Source organism: Ips typographus, linkage group LG4 (genome assembly GCF_016097725.1).
Source record: "Ips typographus isolate SLU linkage group LG4, UJ_Ityp_2.0, whole genome shotgun sequence".
NCBI lineage: Eukaryota > Metazoa > Arthropoda > Insecta > Coleoptera > Curculionidae > Ips > Ips typographus.
The window spans coordinates 3,284,630-3,305,705 of NC_138425.1; positions in this window are offsets into that span (position 1 = coordinate 3,284,630).

The following is a 21,076-nucleotide window of genomic DNA, read 5'->3' on the forward strand; positions in this document are numbered from 1 at the left end:
AACAGAAGCAACACCCTAAAATGAAAATGTAGTTCTTCAAATTCGGACTAAATCATTCCGGTTTTATAAGGCGAACTATGATATTATTGTTAAGGTCAACTGCTTCTTCACATTTACTTGTATCTGACTGGCACCCCCAAATTCTTACGGCCTTGAGTGGGTTTCTGCCAACTGCTCATTTTGACTACTGGTTATTTCATATGCGCGCTTCCAATATGGTTAGAGTAGCTTGGCGTATTATTTGTTATACCAACCAGACAAATTGGTCTTTGCCAAATAAAATGTGGGCATAAAACATGGAGAAAGTGGGTGAGAATCAATGCAAACCGCAAATTGGCTCTGGTTTTGGTTTAAACCTGTAATGGGTTGCGGTAATATGGTCGACTACCAGTCGCCTAAGCCTATCAGCTAATGTTTTTAAATAACGGGGCTTCCCTGATAGTTGCCCCCTTAATTAGTACAAACTTCTTAAAGCTGTTTGTCACGTTTTACGCGACCAAGGAAGTCGGTTGTGTAATTAGTTTTTAATTCGTCTTTAATTCACTTCGGCTTCCATTTTTTACCCTCTTTCGAATTTAATTGCTCAATCGTAAAAGGATTTCAAAACGAAACCCCATGCAACACTATAATGGGACTTTTACTTTCATTAAAATACCTGACCTGCGATGTCTGCAAGTCAACAGGTAGATAAAGTGAGGGTTGTCTGGTAGTCTGGTCAATGTCTGGCCAGACGAAATAAGGGTCATTGTAGGGGTTGAATTTTAATGTTCTAATTTCCGTCGTCGTGCTCATTCCCATGCGATATTGCATAATTTATTATGGTAATCAGGGCCAACAGGAAATCAGTGTAACATTTAGTTCATTAAGTTGCTGACAGGGATATGCAAATAAAAATTGGTTACCGGATTTGCTTAATATAAGCAATAAATCCCGTTTTGTTACCTTACAACATTTAATATAATCTTATTTTGAAAAACTGTTATGGTTATAAAATAAAGAAATATAAAAGTTATTGAGTAGAAACTATCAAGAATAATACATTTTTTTTGACTTTTAATTACTACCAAAAATGTTAGCAAAATTTTTATTCCTTTTGTAATTATACCCAAAAAAAAATTATTGAGAAATTTTAAATAAAGAATAGTGCGCCACTGAGCTTTTCTTAAAAGCGGTAATTGTAACTGATATTCCTAGTAAGTTTATTAAAATTCTCCTCCATTTATACATGTAGGAATTAGGGTAACTGTTTCAGTAGTCACTAACTCAAGGCTTTCGATATGTGGCTATATAGGAGAATGCTGAAAAGCCCTTGGACGGATTAATTTACCTTACTTACCCAGGTCATATCATGCAAAACGAATAAGACAATCTTACAGGAAAAAATCTTCGAGAATCAGGAAGACGCAGGACATCGTTGCTTAAGAACCTCAAGAGCTGGTTTAATAAAAAACATCTACACAACTGTTCCGGATTGTGGCAGACCAAGTTCACATGATCCCATCTCCCATCGCATCACAAGAATAAGTTTTCAAGAATTGAGGAGTAATCTGTAGTGAATTGAAAAGATATTTATTTATGAGCGTAGAAGATGGAAACCCGCAATGGTTGTTTAAAGGCTCCAAAATAGATGATAGAGACAATAAGGTCAAATGGGTATGGAGCGTTTGGATAAAAGATAGGAACTGACTGTCACTAGATAGAAAAGTTAATTTTTTGTATACAGGGTGTTTCTAAATCATGTCTCATCATGTACAGGGTGGTTGATTGAATTTTGACCACCCCATCAATTTCCAAAAGCTCCCTGGCTCTGATTAGCTGTTGATCTACTAGGACCATTACCTAATCAACTTCAAATATTCTCCCTAATAGATTACTATTCGCGCTATAGATACTGGAGTTAAGTATTTAAAGAGTATAACTTCATCTACCATTATCGATTCTTTAGAAGAAGTATTCAGTCGATTAGGATAACCAAAATCGATTACTGCAGATAATGGTCGTGAATTTTTTAACACAGAATTCAAAACATTCTATAATATGAACAATATTGTTCTAATAACGTCACCAACTTACTGGCCGCAAGCAAATGGTGAAGTAGAGAACATGAATCGGTTAAACCTTTGAAAATAGCACACAACAAAAATGTTAATAACTATCAGAAGGAAATTCAAAACTTTATACTAATGTACAATACTACTCCTCATGGTACTACTGGAACTTCATCTTCGGACAAGATTCCAAGCATCAAAGATGTGGTTTTGGATGAGACTGATTGATGAGACTGACACGTGATACGGATATAATAAATAAACAAAAAGGAAAAGAAAGAGAAGATAAGTCTAGAAATGGCCAAACACGTTGACATACAGATTGGAGACACAGTTTTACTTAAGTTGACACCAACATTTGGATCAACTGAGTACAGAGTTACAAATCGGGTTGGTAATGAACTAACCATACAAGGAGACGGTAAAACTTTCCGGCGTCATTTGAGTCATGTGAAGAATGTATTTAAGGATGACCTTCCAAGCAGTGAAGAACCGGAGAATTCTGCAGCATTACTTCCAAGTCAATCGGTCTCAAAATCTTCTTCCCAAAGACTCAACCAGATGGAGCACTAGGTTTTTTAACCCGAAGATTTTAACAATGCGTCTCAAAAATACAGGAGGGATGTGGTAACCGGTAACTGGTAGCACCGCACCGAATGGGGAAGGCGACCAAATCTTACAGAGACACACACTGGACGTTACAAAAGTTAGAAGATGTAACCAGCGCTACTTGGTATTTTTTCGCACCGACCCTCTTAAATATTCTGGTTAACATGCAATTGGTTGGCATTGCAATTTGATTCCTCATCCCCTTAATCAAAATCTGGCAAAGGTTTTATAATTGTTGAGGTGCGAGAGAAGTGGCAACACCGCGGACCGAGAGAGCATCTACAAGTCTTATAAGGTGGACACGAGCCTCCCCTTTGCTCCGTATATTTCAGTTGAAATAAAGTGTAAATCAAAGAAATAAATACAGTCCATTATTATCAACGTTAACATTGGTCCATCGACCGGATTTTGGTGAAGTTTGGAGAAGAATAAACCAAAAACAGTGCCCATATTAGTGAAACTAAAGGCCACATCGACGAAGTTATTAACGCGGTGCAGTCGTGCACTTGACGCCACTTGAAGGAAAACGCAATTTCAAGAAATTTGCGCCACGGGTCAGACGGCAAGTAGAGTTTATTTATTATTTTGTAAAATATACCTTCGACTGTGTCATAAATGGCTAACATTACGGAATTGAAAGCCAAAAGGGGTGCTGTAAAATCCAAGCTAACTCGTTTGAGAACTTATTTACAGGAAAATGTTATAGGAAAAATTAATGTTCCTGATAGTGTATACAATCAGTTACAAGTTAGGTTGGAAAAAACAGAACCTCTTTTCGAAGAGTTTGAAACACTACAGTCAGATATAGAGTTGCTAGATGATTCCGACGCAGGCGAAAATGAAAGAACTTTGTTTGAAAATATATATTTTGAGTTGATTGGCGAGGTTAAGGCTATTTTAAAGGTTCGCTTTGAGAGTTTAATTGCAGTGGATCGGTTGAGTGCGGTTCATGCTGAATCAGTGGTTGGTTCAACGTCTAACGATCAGGTTCGCTCTATGGTAAAATTACCTCCAATATCAATACCAACCTTTGATGGTGATTACAATCATTGGTTAGAGTTTAAGGACATTTTTACAGCACTGGTTCATGATAATGAAACACTCACAAATATACAGAAGTTTTATTACCTTAGAGCTTCTTTAGTGAAGGAGGCTGCTCAAAGTATTAAGTCGTTGCAAGTATCCTCTGATAATTATGCTGTTGCCTGGCAAAGTTTGTCAGATCGTTTTGAAAACAAAAATATGATTATTCACAGTCACATTCGAGATATTTTTGAACATCCTAAGATTGTTAAAGAGTCACACGTTGAGTTAAGAAATTTATTTGACACATACACAAAACATTTGCGGGCTCTTAAAGCATTAGGAGAAGAAACTGAATCTTGGGATCGTTTAATTATATACATTATGTGTAATAAATTTGATGCAGTTACTAGACGCGATTGGGAAAGTTTTAAAATTACAGGCGACTTACCAACGATGAATGATATAAATACATTTTTAAAACAAAAATGCGATATTCTGGAAAAGTTGGAAAGCTGCAAACTTAATAAACCCTCAGGTGAAAGTCAAGTTAGCAAGAAAACTCGAGGCTACGGGTTTTCGGCTATTGAAAAAATGAAATGTTACTTCTGTCATGAAGAACATAGTGTATTTAATTGCAGTAAATTTTTGGGTTTGTCGGTAGCTGGGCGCATTTCCGAAGTAAAGAGATTAAAATTGTGCTCTATTTGCCTTAGAGACACACATCCATTTTGGAAATGCAAAATGAGAAAATGTTTCAAATGTCATAAGGCACACAACACAGTTTTACATTTTGACCGAGAAATTCCTAACAATCAACCAAATGTGCCAACCGCTGGCGCTCAAGAAAACGTTATAGAATCACCCGAGAATTCGACCGCCGCCATTGCACGCGTTGGGACCGGGGCCGATCGAAATATAATCGAATCGCAATGCGACGTTGCGCGATTGGGCGGACCGTCCCAAGTTTTGTTATCGACTGCGATGGTTTTACTAATGGGAGATAATGGTAAAATAATAAAGGCACGCGCTTTACTGGACGGGGGTTCACAATCAAATTTTTTATCTGAAAGGTTATGCGACAGTTTAGGATTAATATCGACTCCAATTGAGCATATAGTAAAAGGCATTGGTCAAACAGTTACAAATGTAAATAAATTAGCAAGTTTAACTATTCAATCGTGTAATGGTGATTTTCAGCAAAAAATAAAATGTCTTGTTTTACCTAATATAATATGCAAATTACCAACTGTCAGTTTTAATAAACAGATAATTAAAATTCCAACTTGGATGAAATTGGCAGATCCTACATTTAACGAGGTAAGTGACATAGATTTACTGTTGGGTTCTGATATTGTTTGGAGAATTTTAATTCCTGGCTACGAGACATTAGGAAAACATTTGCCTGTATTAAAAAATACATTATTTGGTTGGGTGATTGCAGGAGAAGTAGGAATGTCTGGCAGTTCACAAATTTCACAAGTTAATTATTGCAATTTGGTGATAAATTCAGACGCACTAACAGATAATATTATTGTTAAGTTTTGGGAATTGGAAGAATTAAGTAAGACTAAAATATTATCTGAGAGTGAGAAAATTTGTGAAGATTATTTTACAAAGACTGTCAAAAGAGATGAGTCAGGAAGGTTTGTTGTTAAAATACCGTTTAAGCCCAATCTAAAAATGTTAGGGAGTTCCCAAGAAATTGCCAAGCGAAGATTTGAGCTGCTTGAACGAAAATTAATTAAAAACTCAGAACTTAGAGTAGAGTATAACGATTTTATGAGAGAATATTGCGAACTTAAACATATGTCAGAATGTGATGAAGAAAGTAGTGAAGGTTTTTTCCTACCACATCATGCGGTCTTGAAAACGACTAGTCTAACTACTAAGTGCAGGGTAGTCTTCGATTCTTCTTGCAAAACTGACACAGGATTATCCCTCAATGATGTCCAGTATGTAGGGCCGACCTTACAACAAGATATTTTTTCTATATTGACTAGATTTCGAACTCATTTATATGTCATGACAGCCGACATTTCAAAAATGTATCGGCAAATACTGGTGGATACAGATGAGCGAAAATATCAAAGGATATTTTGGCGTTTTTCAGAAACCGATGAACTTAAGATTTATGCTCTGAATACCGTGACTTACGGCAATGCTTCATCGCCTTATCTAGCAGTAAAATGTTTATTTTACTTGGCTGAAGAAGTAGAAAGCGAGCATCCATATACTAGTAAAATAATAAAAAGGGATTTTTATATGGATGATCTGCTTACAGGATCGAACAGTCAAGAAGAAATATTAGAACTCCAAAAAAGCGTAACTTCAGTTCTCAGATCAGCCGGGTTTTCGCTACGGAAATGGTTATGTAATGATGATGACATCTTGAAAAGGTTTGAGCTGGATGAAAGTTTAGATGTCAGCATGATACACATTGGCCAAGGAGAACAAAATAAAACTCTTGGAATATACTGGGATTCCAACAATGATTTAATCTGTTATAAAATCAATGTTCCTAATATGTTAAATGTTGAGTGTCTTAGTAAAAGAGCAATATTATCAATAATTTGTCAGATATTTGATCCTTTAGGGCTTTTAGGTCCTCTGATAATCAGGGCAAAGATAGTCATTCAAGATTTATGGAAACACAAGGTAGGTTGGGATGAGCAAATACCACAGCAAGTACTGGAGTCCTGGAGTGAGTTTCATCGAGATCTGGACAATATTGGTAGCATTAGGATCCCAAGACATGCCATGATAAATGGGTATGTTGCTTTTGAGATACATGGATTTTGCGACGCGTCAAACAAAGCTTATGGAGCTTGCGTGTATCTTCGTTGCCAGTTGCCCTCGATGGAGTGGGTTGCAAATTTATTATGTGGAAAGTCTAGGGTAGCTCCGTTGAAACAAATAAATATACCACGGCTAGAGTTATGCGGAGCTGTTCTGTTGAGTAATTTAGTAAAAAAGGTAGCCGAGTCGTTGGAAATAAAGCCCAGTAAGCAGTACCTTTGGACGGATTCAACAATTGTACTAGCGTGGATCAGAGGTACCCCAACCAGATGGAAAACTTTCGTAGCAAACAGGGTAAGTGAGATACAAACGTTGTCCAACGCCAATGACTGGGGACATGTGAATTCAGGCGACAATCCCGCTGACTTATTGTCAAGAGGTGCTTTAGCAACAGATTTAAGTCAGAGTAAGTTGTGGTGGTTTGGACCCAAATGGCTCAAGCTCAATTTTTCTGAATGGAATTTACCAACGGAAGTTTTGCCAGAAATTATACCAGAACAGTGCAATTCCCTGACTTGCACGTTATTAACAAAAGAAAACGATGTTATAACAGAGTTAACAAATAGATTTTCGTCTCTACCGAAAATTGTAAGAATCCTTGCGTACGTTTTAAGGTTTACTAAAAATATTAAAGAAAATCAGAGACAATTAGGAGCACTTTTACCTTTAGAAATTGACAAAGCTTTAAAATGTTTAATTATTGCCGTTCAAAAACAATGTTTTTCACTCGAATACGACCTTCTTTCTCGAAATAAACCCATTAATAAAAAAAGTAAATTGTTAACCTTATATCCATTCATTGATGATGGCTTAATTCGGGTAGGAGGAAGATTAAGGAACGCGAGTCAATCGTTTGACAAAAAACACCCGATAATTCTCCCTAGTAAACATCGGTTAACTAAATTAATAATAACGCAAGAACATGAACGACTATTACATTGCGGTGTCCAGACGCTTCTTTGCTCAATCAGAGAGCGTTTTTGGCCGATATCGGGACGAGGTGTTTGCAAAAATATTGTTCGCAATTGCGTGGTGTGCTTTAAGGCGAACCCAAAACCGTTAGAGTATTTGATGGGGGATTTACCTGCCTGTCGAGTAAACAGTTCACCACCGTTTGCAAATGTTGGTACTGATTACGGAGGTCCTTTCTATATCAAGGATAGAAAAACTCGGGGAGCAAAGATTACAAAGGCTTATATGTGCTTATTTGTCTGTATGTCCGTCAAGGCAGTTCATATAGAGCTCGTCACTGAACTAACCACTGAGGCTTTCATGGCTGCATTTAGACGATTTATTAGTCGCCGAGGTAGACCAGTAAATATTTATTCCGATAACGGGACCAACTATGTAGGCGCGAATAATGAAATTAAAGCTGTTTATGAATTTTTAAAACAAAAAGTCTGAAATTATTGCCAATCAACTCTCAAACGAACTAATTCAATGGCATTTCATCCCAGCAAAATCGCCTAGCTTCGGAGGCATTTGGGAAGCCGGTATTAAAAGTTCAAAATCGCATATTAAACGTGTAATTGGTAATAAGACTTTAACGTTCGAGGAACTTGCGACCATTTTGACACAAATCGAGGGTATATTAAATTCGCGTCCATTATGTCCGATGACGTCTGACCCTGAAGATTGTTCAGCTTTAACTCCTGCGCATTTCCTGATTGGCAAATCCTTAACAGCTCTTCCAGAAAGAGATTTAACTCAAGTGCCAGAAAACCGTTTAAAACACTGGCAGAATCTCCAAGTAATGGGTCAACACTATTGGTCTAGGTGGCATAAAGAATATTTATGTGAACTACAGACCAGAGTCAAGTGGAAACAGAAGTTTTCAGATTTGCTCCAAATTGGATCGCTAGTGATTTTGAAAGAGGATCATGCACCACCCTGCAACTGGCCGCTAGGACGAGTAACCGAACTAATGCCTGGAGCGGACGGTGTGGTACGTGTTGTGAAAGTGCGCGTAAGAAATAACAACGTAACGAGAGGTGTAAACAAGCTTTGTGTTTTGCCAAATGATGATTGGACTCAGAAGACCGATCATAATTAAGATATTAAGGATATGTAAAAGGCCTGTTGGCTTGTTTTTTCGCTACTGTTAGGTTTATTTAAATGACAATAATGTAAGTTTTAAGGAAACAGTAGTACATAATATTAGATTAAGTTAGTTATAAGCAAGTTGTTCAAGTTTCTTGTAGCATTGGACTTAAAGCGTAAATTTATATATTAGTTGTTAGTTAAATAGTTTCGAAAGTACCGGAGTACTTCCAAGGCGGGCGGAATGTTGAGGTGCGAGAGAAGTGGCAACACCGCGGACCGAGAGAGCATCTACAAGTCTTATAAGGTGGACACGAGCCTCCCCTTTGCTCCGTATATTTCAGTTGAAATAAAGTGTAAATCAAAGAAATAAATACAGTCCATTATTATCAACGTTAACAATAATATTACCCCCTTAGTACAAGATTATCCATTTACAGTTAGACCCAGTAGCGTTACTTTTAGTAAAACGAGAAACTTTTATTATTTTTTTATGCACTGTTCGTCAAGATCAATAACAAATGCAAAAAAAATCAACAAATTTTCTTCGGTTATTGACCTTAATGAACAACTGACGCCTATTCCTAGAGCTACGCAGTGTTAGAAGGAATAGGAATGACAAAATTTTCTCGAAAACTTTCACGGGGGCAGAGCGGACGGGTCCTCTAATGTTCAATGATAAAGTGCATCCATCGGTCATCGACCCTACGAAATAGGCCTTTAAACTGGGTACTAGCAGTACTAGTCGGTAGTACTTGCTTCGGGGTTACAAACGCCAACTGCGTAACATATGTGTACTCATTCAGAATATTACGTCTTTATACACGAGTAGATAGGTACTTCATTTGCCTATTTCGCTAACAAATCGCCGAGAAGAACCCAACAGATTGGCTTAACAAAGCGATATTTAATTCTAATCTGCGAGAAAATTGAAATTATGCTGCTGCGCTTAAAATGTGATTGATACGATTTAACGCTCTGTCGAACACGTGTCATGTTACTGTTTGATAGTTTATTAACTTTCTTGACATAGAAATGTATAGAATAATGGTATTGTGTATGGTTGGTTTCAATTTATTCTTGGGTAATTGGGTGTTTAATTTTATTTGTTTTGAACGTTAATAGAGTATTTAACATTCTTCTTTTTTATGCACATCTTTTTGTTTTGCTTAAGGACACAGTTTTATCTTGATTCAGAAGTTTATAGTCTTCTGCAATAGGACATGTGGGACTAATATGACCGCTGTAAAATCGTTAGTGGTCAGCGACGCTAGGATGGATGGAAATTCCAGTTCTCCAAAATCGTACCGTAGTCTGCAGAGACTGGTAGTTTTGGTGCACCTCACATAAATTGGCCCTACCAGATCCTTCTTGCTTATAAGATTTTTGTCATGAGCAGTATTCTATTATGATACTTCTTAAGAAGAAATACAACGATACAAGAAAAGTGGAAGCACCGAAGATAAGATATTTAGATATTTTCGAGATGATGTTGAATCAAGACAGTTGTGATAGTTATTATAAAAGGTTTAAAGTTTGAGTTTATGACAAAGCAACATGTAAGTTACCTTCTACTAGTAAAATCTCCAGTAAAGGTAACAATTCAGTAGAAAAATGTTCATCCTTTTAGTTTCAGATGAAGAAAATTGATGAGGACTCATTGATTTAGCAGAACGTCGTAATTTGTAGAAGTATTCGATGCCTTAGTAGAAAGCTCCCAGTTATTTTAGTAAAAAACTCAGAACTAACTCGCAGATTGAATAAGTGTATGTATGGCAACTTTTTAAACTGATTTACTGGTTTTAAAAGTACTTAACCGGAAAAATAATTTATTCTTATATCATCACTTGGCTTAACGGTTTTCCAAGATTCCTTCCACTGTTTATCAGGAATTGGGCTTTCAACTTGCTTACATTTATTATAATATTGCACATCAATAAGGTGGTTTCGGTAAATATACCTGATCACAGCAATCACTTAGTATGTTTGATAAGAGCCTTGATTGTATATTTCTTAAATAGCTTGTTAGTGATGTATTTACCAAATTTACTTATTGTATGAATAGAAAAGTAAAACAACACAATACACTATATGAAAAACATGTTATGGTTGTTTTTAGATAAGCTTCTCTTGTATTTACATGCTATTTTGTAATTTTTGGCTTATAATGTTCTGTAATAAGATTTGTCTAACAAAGCTTTAATTTTCAACTCGATTATTTTTGTGTAATAAAAGTCAGAGGTCATTGAATGTACATGCATATCCCAAAATACAGAGTGCCCCCAGTCTTTAAGGCAAAATATAAAAGAATAGAACGAAATAGAGAAAAATCTAACGAACCATATGGTTTGAGTTATTTGCCTGAATCCATTCCAAAGAAGCATTGAGCGGAACATGTTTGTATAAAAAGTTTTTCTTGTGTTGTTTCATGCAGGGTGCTACAAATTCAAGGATAAAATGAAAACATCAGTCATAGATAGAAAATTTGCGACAACAGAGATAGTGTCCATTACTTATTTGTTTTCACTAAAATTTGAATAAATGTTGGTACAATTTGACGTTTCTTTTCCAAATTGACTTTACTGGCTTGTTTTTTTTGTTTTATGGTGTCTGTATTTTATGTGAAAAGTCATAATCAGTCTCATTGCGCTAACCGCAATTTACAAAATGCGCTAAGTTTTACAATCTGTCCGCATTAAGAATTATTAATTTATTTTACAATAGCCCTTAATTTCCAATCAAAAAATAATGACGAGTATAACACATAAAATGTAAATAATTATCATTCAATTCACATCCGAACCGTGACACAATAAAATCCGTCTTATGCATGTGTAAAGCTCCTCAATACAAAGACGTTAATGCATACTTGGTAATGTGTCTACCTGCATACCAACTTTGTGCTAACAACTTTGTCACATTCTAAACGCAGTCAGATTTTTATATCCAGCAAAAACCCAAATATTTGTGTTTTGAGAATCTGGGTTTAGTATCTAAACTTCCTTATTGTTTACAAGTATGCTGTTCTGTTGTTCTTAAAAATCTGTTGATATCAGAATTTTGCAGGCAAAATACCAACTAACCAATACTAATTTCTCATAAGTAAGTCCACACAAAAGTAGTTATTTGAATAAGCACAAACATCTGAAAATCTTTCTTTCTCTCTTCTTCTCTCTAATTATACTATGTGGTTCAAAACTACCCAATGACCAAACCAGACTTTCTTCCAATCTTCAGTGCCCATGTTAGTTTAGTTTTTTAGCTTTAGAGTCATCAAAGACAGGCAGAAAAGAATATATCCTTCGAACAACGGAAATGAAAATACTTAGAAACATATTAGGATACACATTAAAAGACAGAAAAAAAAAACACAGACAAAAGGCACGAATTTGAGGTAGAAGACATTGGTGGGGACGTAAACGGAGAAGAGCCTGGAATTATCACGTGAATAAGATGGCTAGAGGAAGGGTAGCAAACCTCGCTAGAAATGGTATACCACGAACACGACGCTCTTTAGGAACCCTCTAAAGAGATGGATAGAGTCGTTATCTTCAACATCACAAGGGAACTGAAAGTTGGAAAATAGAGGTTAAGGCCTACAATATGTGGAAGAAGAAAGTCAAAGACATCCACACTTCCGCAATATATTTTGTGACCATTTACACAGATCAGATCGTTAACCAAGCGACTTACCTATATGATCTTTGTCTTGAAACAAAAATTGACCAAAAATGCCTTGTTAAGCATTCGTTTCAGCAGTTTGTCATAAAGTGTTTATCCATATCATTCAACCACTCTAGTGAACGAATGTTTTTCTGATCAATGAGTATACAAAGTTGATAAAACTGATATGCAAAAACGCCTTAAGTTCTTAAGGTACTATTACCCAAATAATACTGGTGGAACTTCCTTGAGAAAGCCACAAAGATTTTGGTAGATAAGCTTATCCATCAGTTATATCTTGGCAAATCTCAATACTAATGATCGAGTGGATTGGAACTTCAACATGCAGACGACATAGCAATAACCCCAAAGTTGGGTCAGATTCTTAACACCCAAGTTACTTCTTTCTTTTAGGTTAGCACGATATTCTTCAAGGGATATACCAAGTCATTGGTTCACAGGACAGAAATTTGTGGATGATCTTGGGAGAGGATTTCGGCCAACAGTGGACCAAGAGAGGCTAAAGAAGAAGAAGATTTCAAGTTCTAGGAAATCAGTAGTATAAAGTATTTTTTAAAAATATCCAAATCTCTAGTAAATACCTAACCTTACTAAGACTGTCCGCAAGAAAATCTTTTTTCCTGTGCAAACACGAAATAATTCAGGTTCCTAAATGTGTCAATTTTTGTAATGAATGAGGTCTGTAGCCAAAGATGTGTAGTGATTTAATTTTATTTTGTGCAGTAAACGTTTTACAGCCGTTTAAAAGTCGTAATATCCGATGATTGACATATTACAATATTAAGAATGCAGTTTGAAGTCAGTAAACGATACAAGGGGCGGACAGACAAAGCAGGAAATTAACATATGGCGGTTGTTTTAAATATTTTTAACACTTAGTTTGCTTTACTTTCAATTATAATTAGAAGTAAACTTAAAAATCACTTTGTAAGTCAGGAAAACACCTGATATTTCCGAAAAACTTAATTGGATTAATTAACTACTGAACATAATTTTTTTATTTTTCTACCACTTTGTAGTGATGCAAGTTACTCCTACAACTAGATATTTTAATTCAACGAGACGGTGTCATCTGCATAGCGCAGGTTGGAGATTTTTACTCCGCCAATCGTAATTCCTCCCTTTTCATCCTCTTGTGGAACATATTCTCATCCATACTTGTAAGTTTGGATCTGGCCGATCTGGTGTGACAAATGACGGCTATCTGTCATTTGATCATCTCACCGCTGTTCTGCAGTGTTCTTTTTTCAATTTTTCAAAGACAGTAACGAAAAGTATCCTTGCTTTTTTAGGTTTTGCCTAAAGCATGTTCTGTCAAAATAATGATGCAACTGTCAAAATCCTGACGGTGGAACTCTAAAGTGCAGTTCCTACAACGTTGACAACTCCTGCAATAGTTTGTGTCGTAAAAAGGTTTAAAGGTTTATTCGGTCTAATTCTACTTTTCTTCTTCTCATCCAACTGGCAATCATTACTTGTGAAACAGCTGCTCTGAAGATTTTGGATGATGTTTTACTGAGCCATCGGCGTAGGACCTTGAGCCAGGATTCAGTCTTCTTCTTATTGAACTCTCCTAATTTCCCTCGATGATCAACGGAAGTATCTCACATCTATCTCGCTTCGTTATATGTCCAATACTCCTTAGTTTGCGCTCCTTGATTGTTAGCATCAGCTTCTTGGTTTTCTGCATTCTATTGAGAACTTCAGCATTTTTTACTCTTTCGATCCAGGCTATGAGTAATATTCTCCTATAAACATTCATTTCGAAAGCTTCAATGTGTTTTCTATTGAAGGATCAGCTTTGGCCGTACAAGAGGACGAAAATATACTAATATAGAAGTTTTGCATATCAATAAACGTCCTCCGACCTCTTTCGTCGAATCGCAACTACTCCACACTAGTGCTCATATCTGAAGGATGATACCTGCTCAACAATCTTGGCATAGAGAAGAGCTTGTGTTTGCACTTTTAAGAAAATCAAAATTAATTTTGTTTTGGGAATGTTTATATTTAGTCCATAACCTTTGCTGTACTGAACAATAACACCTACAAGTTGTTGGAGTTCAGGCAGGCTACTGGCAACAACGATTGTATCGTCGGCATAAATTATATTGCTAATTAATTCTGATTCCAGCGCCGATTTTAAAATGTGTCACCATTGAAAAATGTTATCTTAGATTTTGGACAACATTTGTGATATTGCAATGTATTACTTATTTGTTGTTTTTTCCACCTTTTACTCCAAGTATCAGATCCCAGTGAGGACACATATGCATGTGTTAATTCATACAATTAACAAGAGAGGGCCTACAAACTTTACACTTAATCTGAACAATAAACAACGCCAGTTACGTAACATTCAGAATTCCTTCTCACAAACGCCCGTAAAGAGGGTCTCTTACAAAGGCCTACTAACTCTCAGGCCTGCTCCACCTTGCTTGATTAATGCTTTCATCACGTTTACATAAGATCACTAAATACAATAAATTCGGTACGTTTGATCAAGTTGCTTTGAAGTGCGCCCTGCCCCAATTGGTTTCATTCATTTAAACAAAAAATTCGGCGCAAGTTTAAAATAAACCGAGAATCAAGCCTGTAAAACGTAATAGACTTGGCTTTAGCACCACTAGCGAGCAATGAACTCGAGTGGCGGATAAGCTAAAAGTGGACTTGACTTGCCCGTTAACTCTTCCTGTGGCGCAGATAAAAATACGGAAGAGTAACACAAAAATAAGTGTGTGATTTTTTTTTGGTCCATGTTTTCCAAAACGTCCCTTAAAAAATATTCCAATTTGTCGAAAATATTCAATTTGTATTGTATTCACAGTATTTTTACTTTTTAGTAAGAGCTCTAGAAGAAAAAATCCGTATTTTTTAAAAATTATTAAAAAATCAATATTTCTGTTTAGTGTGTGTGAAGATTGAATGTGGAATTGAAGTAACACTCACACGGAATCGAAAGAAAACAGCTTGCCCTGAGAATGCAAAAATAAATTTGCGAAACGTCAACTTTCTAATACCATAGACAATAAACCCCAAAATTCAAAAATTCTCTATTGAGTTTTCAAATTTAATAAAATATAAAGACAAAATAGTCAGATCACTTTTTTATTGAATACAATAAAAATAAAACTGTATTCTTGCATTTGATTTTTTTTTTAGATATCTAGGAAATAACACAACTCCCTGACTGTACCAAATTTTGTAATGTGTTTTCAGGTTATTAGATAGTGGATTTAAAAAAGATTTCAAAAATGTGCTTAAAACAGACATTTTCTCACTCCAACTGGGTTTTACAGACGATATTATCCCTGACTGTCCATTCAAACTGTGTTTTTGGCAGTTCAAAGTTTGATACTGCTTTTCTCCATGACTCTCAAATTTTGTAGTGTTTTTCAGGTTATTGGATAGGAAACTTAATGAGGATTCCAAAAATATGCTTAAAACAGTCATTTTCTCACTCCAAGCGGGTTTTACAAGCGATTTTGTCTCTGTCCTTTCAAAATGTGTTTTTGGCAGTTCAAACTTTGACACCACATTCCTTCCTTACTGTACCAAATTTTGTAGTGTTTTTTCAGGTTATTGAATAAGAAATTTAATGAGGATTCTAAAAATGTGCTTAAAACCGTAATTTTCTCACTCCAAGCGGGTTTTACAAGCGATTTTGTCCCTGACTGTTCTTTCAAACTGTGTTTCTGGCAATTTACATTTTGACGCCGCTTTCCTTCCTGACTGTACCAAATTTGGTAGTATTTTTCAGGTTATTGGATAGGAAATTTAATGAGGATTTCAGAAAGGTGCTTAAAACAGTAATTTTCTCACTACAAGTGGATTTTACAGGCAATTTTGTCTCTGACTGTCCTTTCAAACTGCATTCCTGACAGTTCAAACTTTGATACTGCTTTTCTCCCTGACTCTATCAAACTTTGTAGTGTTTTTCAGGTTCTCAGATAGGAAATTAAATGAGGATTCCAAAAATGTACTTAAAACAGTCATTTTATCACTCCAAGTGAGTTTTACAAGCGATTTCGTCACTGACTGTCCTTTCAAACTGTGTTTTTGGCAGTTCAAACTTAAACACCACTTTCCTTCCTGACTGTACCAAACTTGGTAGTATTTTGAAGGCTATTGGATAGGAAATTTAATGAGGGTTCTAAAAAGGTGCTTAAAACAGTCATTTTCTCACTCCAAGTCGATTTTACAAGCGATTTTGTCCCTGACTATTCTTTCAAACTGTGTTTCTGGCAGTTCAAATTTTGACGCCGCTTTTCTTCCTGACTGTGCCAAATTTAGTAGTATTTCTTAGGTTATTGAATAAGAAATTTAATGAGAATTCCAAAAATGTGCTTAAAATAGCCGTTTTCTCACTACAAGTGGGTTTTACAAGCGATTTGGTCCCTGACTGTTCTGAATTTTGACGACACATTTTCTTTCTGACTGTACCAAATTTTGTAGTATTTTCAGGCAATTTTGTTCTTGACTCACACTTGTCAAACTGTGCTAATAAATTGCAGAAATCAGGGTTTAGAAATATGTTCTTTGTATTTGATACGAAACGTGTTTCTGATATTTATGAGAGTGGTCACGTGACTGCCTAGCTAAATTATCCTCCAAAAATCACGTGATATCTGTCACAAATATCAAAACTGTCAAAATTTGCGTCGAATTCGCAAGAATTACAGTTTAACAGTTTGCGCAACAATACGTATTTCGGAGATATGACAGTTATTTTGACAATTGTTTGTAAATTACTGGTAAATATCAAGTTGTTTAAATAATAATAACTAAAAGATTTGCGTCATTTTTCTCATCTCAAAAACATATTATTTCTCATAATTCTTTTAGAGAGCTTCTTTTTCAAAAAAGTTATAAGATTGTTTTGCCAGAAAAGTTTTATTTTAATATTGATAAACCAAAATCTCTAAAACAATAAATAACAAATCAAAAAGTTTTGATTCAGGATTTTAGGACAATATTGGCCAAAAATTACTTTAATAATGACAGTCATGACAGGTAAATGATATCTTTCAAGCAAATTGCAACTAGACCCGTAAATTTACTGGTCAAATTGGAATTTATTGGTAAAATTGGTAAATTTTCCTGTCACACACAGAATTTTACTGTTCCAATTTTAATTTACTTTACCAGTAAATAACCGATCACGGTAAATTTACGCTAATCACTAGTTTTATTGTTAATAGAAACATTGACAATAATGAGCGACTGAAGATGATAATAGAACGCCCTGTACTTAAAATACAATTTTCTATAAAGACGTGTTTTGATTGGTAAAATTCAGTTTTTGTGTCGATTATTTCAGCCTTAACTGTTTATAAACGTCCTAAAAATTCCTGTTATAGTGTTGGAAGCAGTAAGTTCAGACGCAAACCCACCAACAGAATAATAATATATTATAGGTATGTGGGATCAAAGAATGCAAGCAGTGTTCCTGGTTTTTTAAAGTCTACATTGAATCAGATAAAAAAATATTTTAAAATGAATCGGTTGAGGGTTGTTATATCCAAAGTGTCACAAATTGTAAAAGTAGGAGAAGAACTAATAATTTTATGTTGAAATTATTTACACTACTTTTATAGCTTCATTGAGTGTTTTCAGCATTTTGACATATGGAACTACTTCTAAAGAAAACAGCTTCATTTCACATCTGTCGAAAATCCTGCTCATGGAGCTCTAAAAAACATTTAATGTGAATTTTTAACAGATTGTACTAGTTTTAAGAAGGTTTTGTCATTTTACAAGTTTATGGAGAAACACAACACTGCCACTAGCTTCCTTTTGTATTAACAGGTGTTTCATAAACTAGTGATTTAATTATGTCCTCAAATACAAAAATCAAGTGAAGTCATATCTGGCGAACGGGGAGACCAATAAATCGGCTTTCTCTTCCTATCCATACTTTTAGAAATTGTTTGCTTAAAATTTCCGGAAATGCAAAGTGTGCTGGTGCATCATCCTGCTGGGAAACAATATTTCTTCGAATGTTAAGTGGGATATTTTGAATCAATTCTGGTAGAGTTGGTCTCCTAAAAATTCTTATATACTAACCGTTCATACAGTAAATATGGTTTCACTACATATCTGTCAACAATCCTATTCCAAATATTAACAATAATTCATTGCTAACTTAACAAATGTGTGTATTAAAATAGTATTTATAGTAAAAAATACCCTAATATTTTAATCTGCTTTTTGTAAAAGTGCTTTTTTAAATTTATATTCATTTATTTATAGCAAAAGTACATTAACCCTTGTACTAAAGGTAAACATAAGCAACCCCTTTAACTTGTTTCTCATTCTCCCCATGTAGCAGGTCAAGAACCTGTCTGGGTTCGACTTTATCAAACCACTTTCATTTTTTCTACCTTTCAAGAGTACAGGTGCTTTTTTGAGAAGGGTGTCTTGCCCATTACTAGCTCTTCCTCATATTGTCTCGAATTATTGCATTCGAGAAAGAGCATCTTAAAGTCACTAATGACATTTATTCCCAACGCTTCCAATTCAACAGCGAGATGTACGGTATACATTAGAATTATTGATAGAGGGAGCAATGACCTTTCTAAGTGAGAAAAATGCCTTTAGATGTGCACCAGATGCTTTTGACTATATAACGTAAGGGCGCCACCCCCGGGTTGTTTTTGAAATATGGTTACAAGGATGGGCCGTGTTTTGTTTAGTTTCTGGGTGATATGTCGCTTGTTTTCGACATGTTGTTTCACGCTTCAGGGGGTGTTTAGGATTGTCACGATATACTGCTAATCGCTGGTGAGATAAGAAATATGATCTTTGACACCCTCTCGATTGAGTAGTTTGCATGGACCAGTTTTCTAGTAGAAACTATAATTTATTTACGTAGTGACATTAGGGACAATAAATTAATTTGTATTTTGTCACATTTTAATTAGCAAACACCTGTAGTAAAATCAAATCTATAAATATATACGAATAGTAAAAAATATATTTGCTGTTTCTCTTTATCAGTTGAAGCTAATTTGAAGTTTAAGAAAGAGGGAAAATTCTCCAGGAAATTGTTATAAACTGACCTGTAAAACACGCTACTTATGTCTTTTTCACAATAAACCTTAATGTAATACGAAACACGTAAACATAAACGTAAACGAATATAGGATAACTATACTGAAACGTATCTATTTAATCACACAACTCGTAGATATCAGCATTTTGTAAATTTTTGAATTCGACTTGATTGACAATCTCTTCTCATTTAATGGCGGTTTAAGCTATTATACAGTTCCAAAAGATTGAGATCAGGGGATCTTGGAGGCCATTCAATTGATCCACGCCTTCCAATCCATCTGTTGGGAAATGCTACTATACCTAACTTGTATTGCATAATGTGGTAGTGCACCATCTTGGTGTATCTATAAATTTTCTTCATGTATCACTTATCAACCGGTTTGTCCTAATTACCGGTAAAATCCTAAACCAGCTCCCGCGTAAAGCAAATATAAAATTATCTTCTTATTAATGCATCATTTAGACTGAGTTACGTGCCTAGTATATGGAAAGTAGCTGAAGTAATTATGATTCTCAAACATGGAAAACCTTCAACAGAAGTATCGTCGTACAGGCCCATTTCTACCAGTAATCTCAAAACTATTCGAGAAAATACTATTAAAACGAATGAAACCTATAATTGAAGAGAATAACTTAATAATTTCTCATCAATTTGGTTTTAGAGAGAAACACTCAACCATTGATCAAGTGCATAGCATATGCACTTCAACAACAAACAAGAAGATTCACAAGAAGAAGAGAATCAGAAATGCCACAGGGGAGTGTATTGGGACCAGTTCTGTACCTGTTGTACACTTGTGACATACCTAAATTGGAACATGACACCACAATCCTTAAGATCCAACACAAGAGGTTGACGCGATTCACTTTGTATTCACTACCGCATACACTAAACCAGCTCAAAAGGTTTCATCCTTTTGAGTCGTCTGGTTAGGTTAGTGTTATGCAGGAGTTGGATAGCTTCCACGTTGACGTGCTGCAGAAGTCGTTGTTCCACCTAAGTCTCTGTGGAGGTCACTGTTTCTAAAGTACCAAGGTGCGTCGACAATGCACTTTAGAACTTTGTTTCGAAATCGTTGAATGGTGTTCACGTTGTTTTTTCTTGCACATCCCCAGAGTTGGATTTCGTACGTCCATACAGACTTCACAACCTGATTGTAGAGTAGTAGTTTGTTGTACACTGGAAGGGAAGGGTTTCTTCCCAGAAGCCAATACATTTTTCCAATTTTAAGATTTTTTTTTTGGTGTGGGCTATTCATTGTAGTTTATCATCTAACGTCATACCTAAATACTTTGCAGTGTCAGCATATGGTATTGGTGTATTATTAATACACAGTCTTTTATTTGTAAAATTAATATGAACAGATTTGGTACCATTCAATTTAATCCGCCATTATCTGGTCCAGATGGTGATTTTATTCACTGTAGTTTGTAAGCTTACAGCCATAAGGGCAGTATCATCAGCTTCGACGACGATCAAATTGGACTCTGCACCTTGAAGATTGAAGAGGCTCTAGCAAAATTGATGATTTCCGTCCAGACTACCTGATTAGTCTATGGAAAGTGATGAAAATCTAACAAGACTCTAGGAATCAAGCACTTCCTAACAATCCCACATGATTGAAAATGTTGTACCCAGTTCAACAGTAAAGCTTCCTACACCCGGATAAATCACGAAGGAAGAATCTTTAATACTTTGGAGGCATAAATCCCTTGAAATAAAACTTCACCAACCGTCAAATGATTATTACAACAACAGTACAGGATGAATAAAAATTTATTAATAAAACCCAAACTTGTTATTCTCTTCCAAAGTC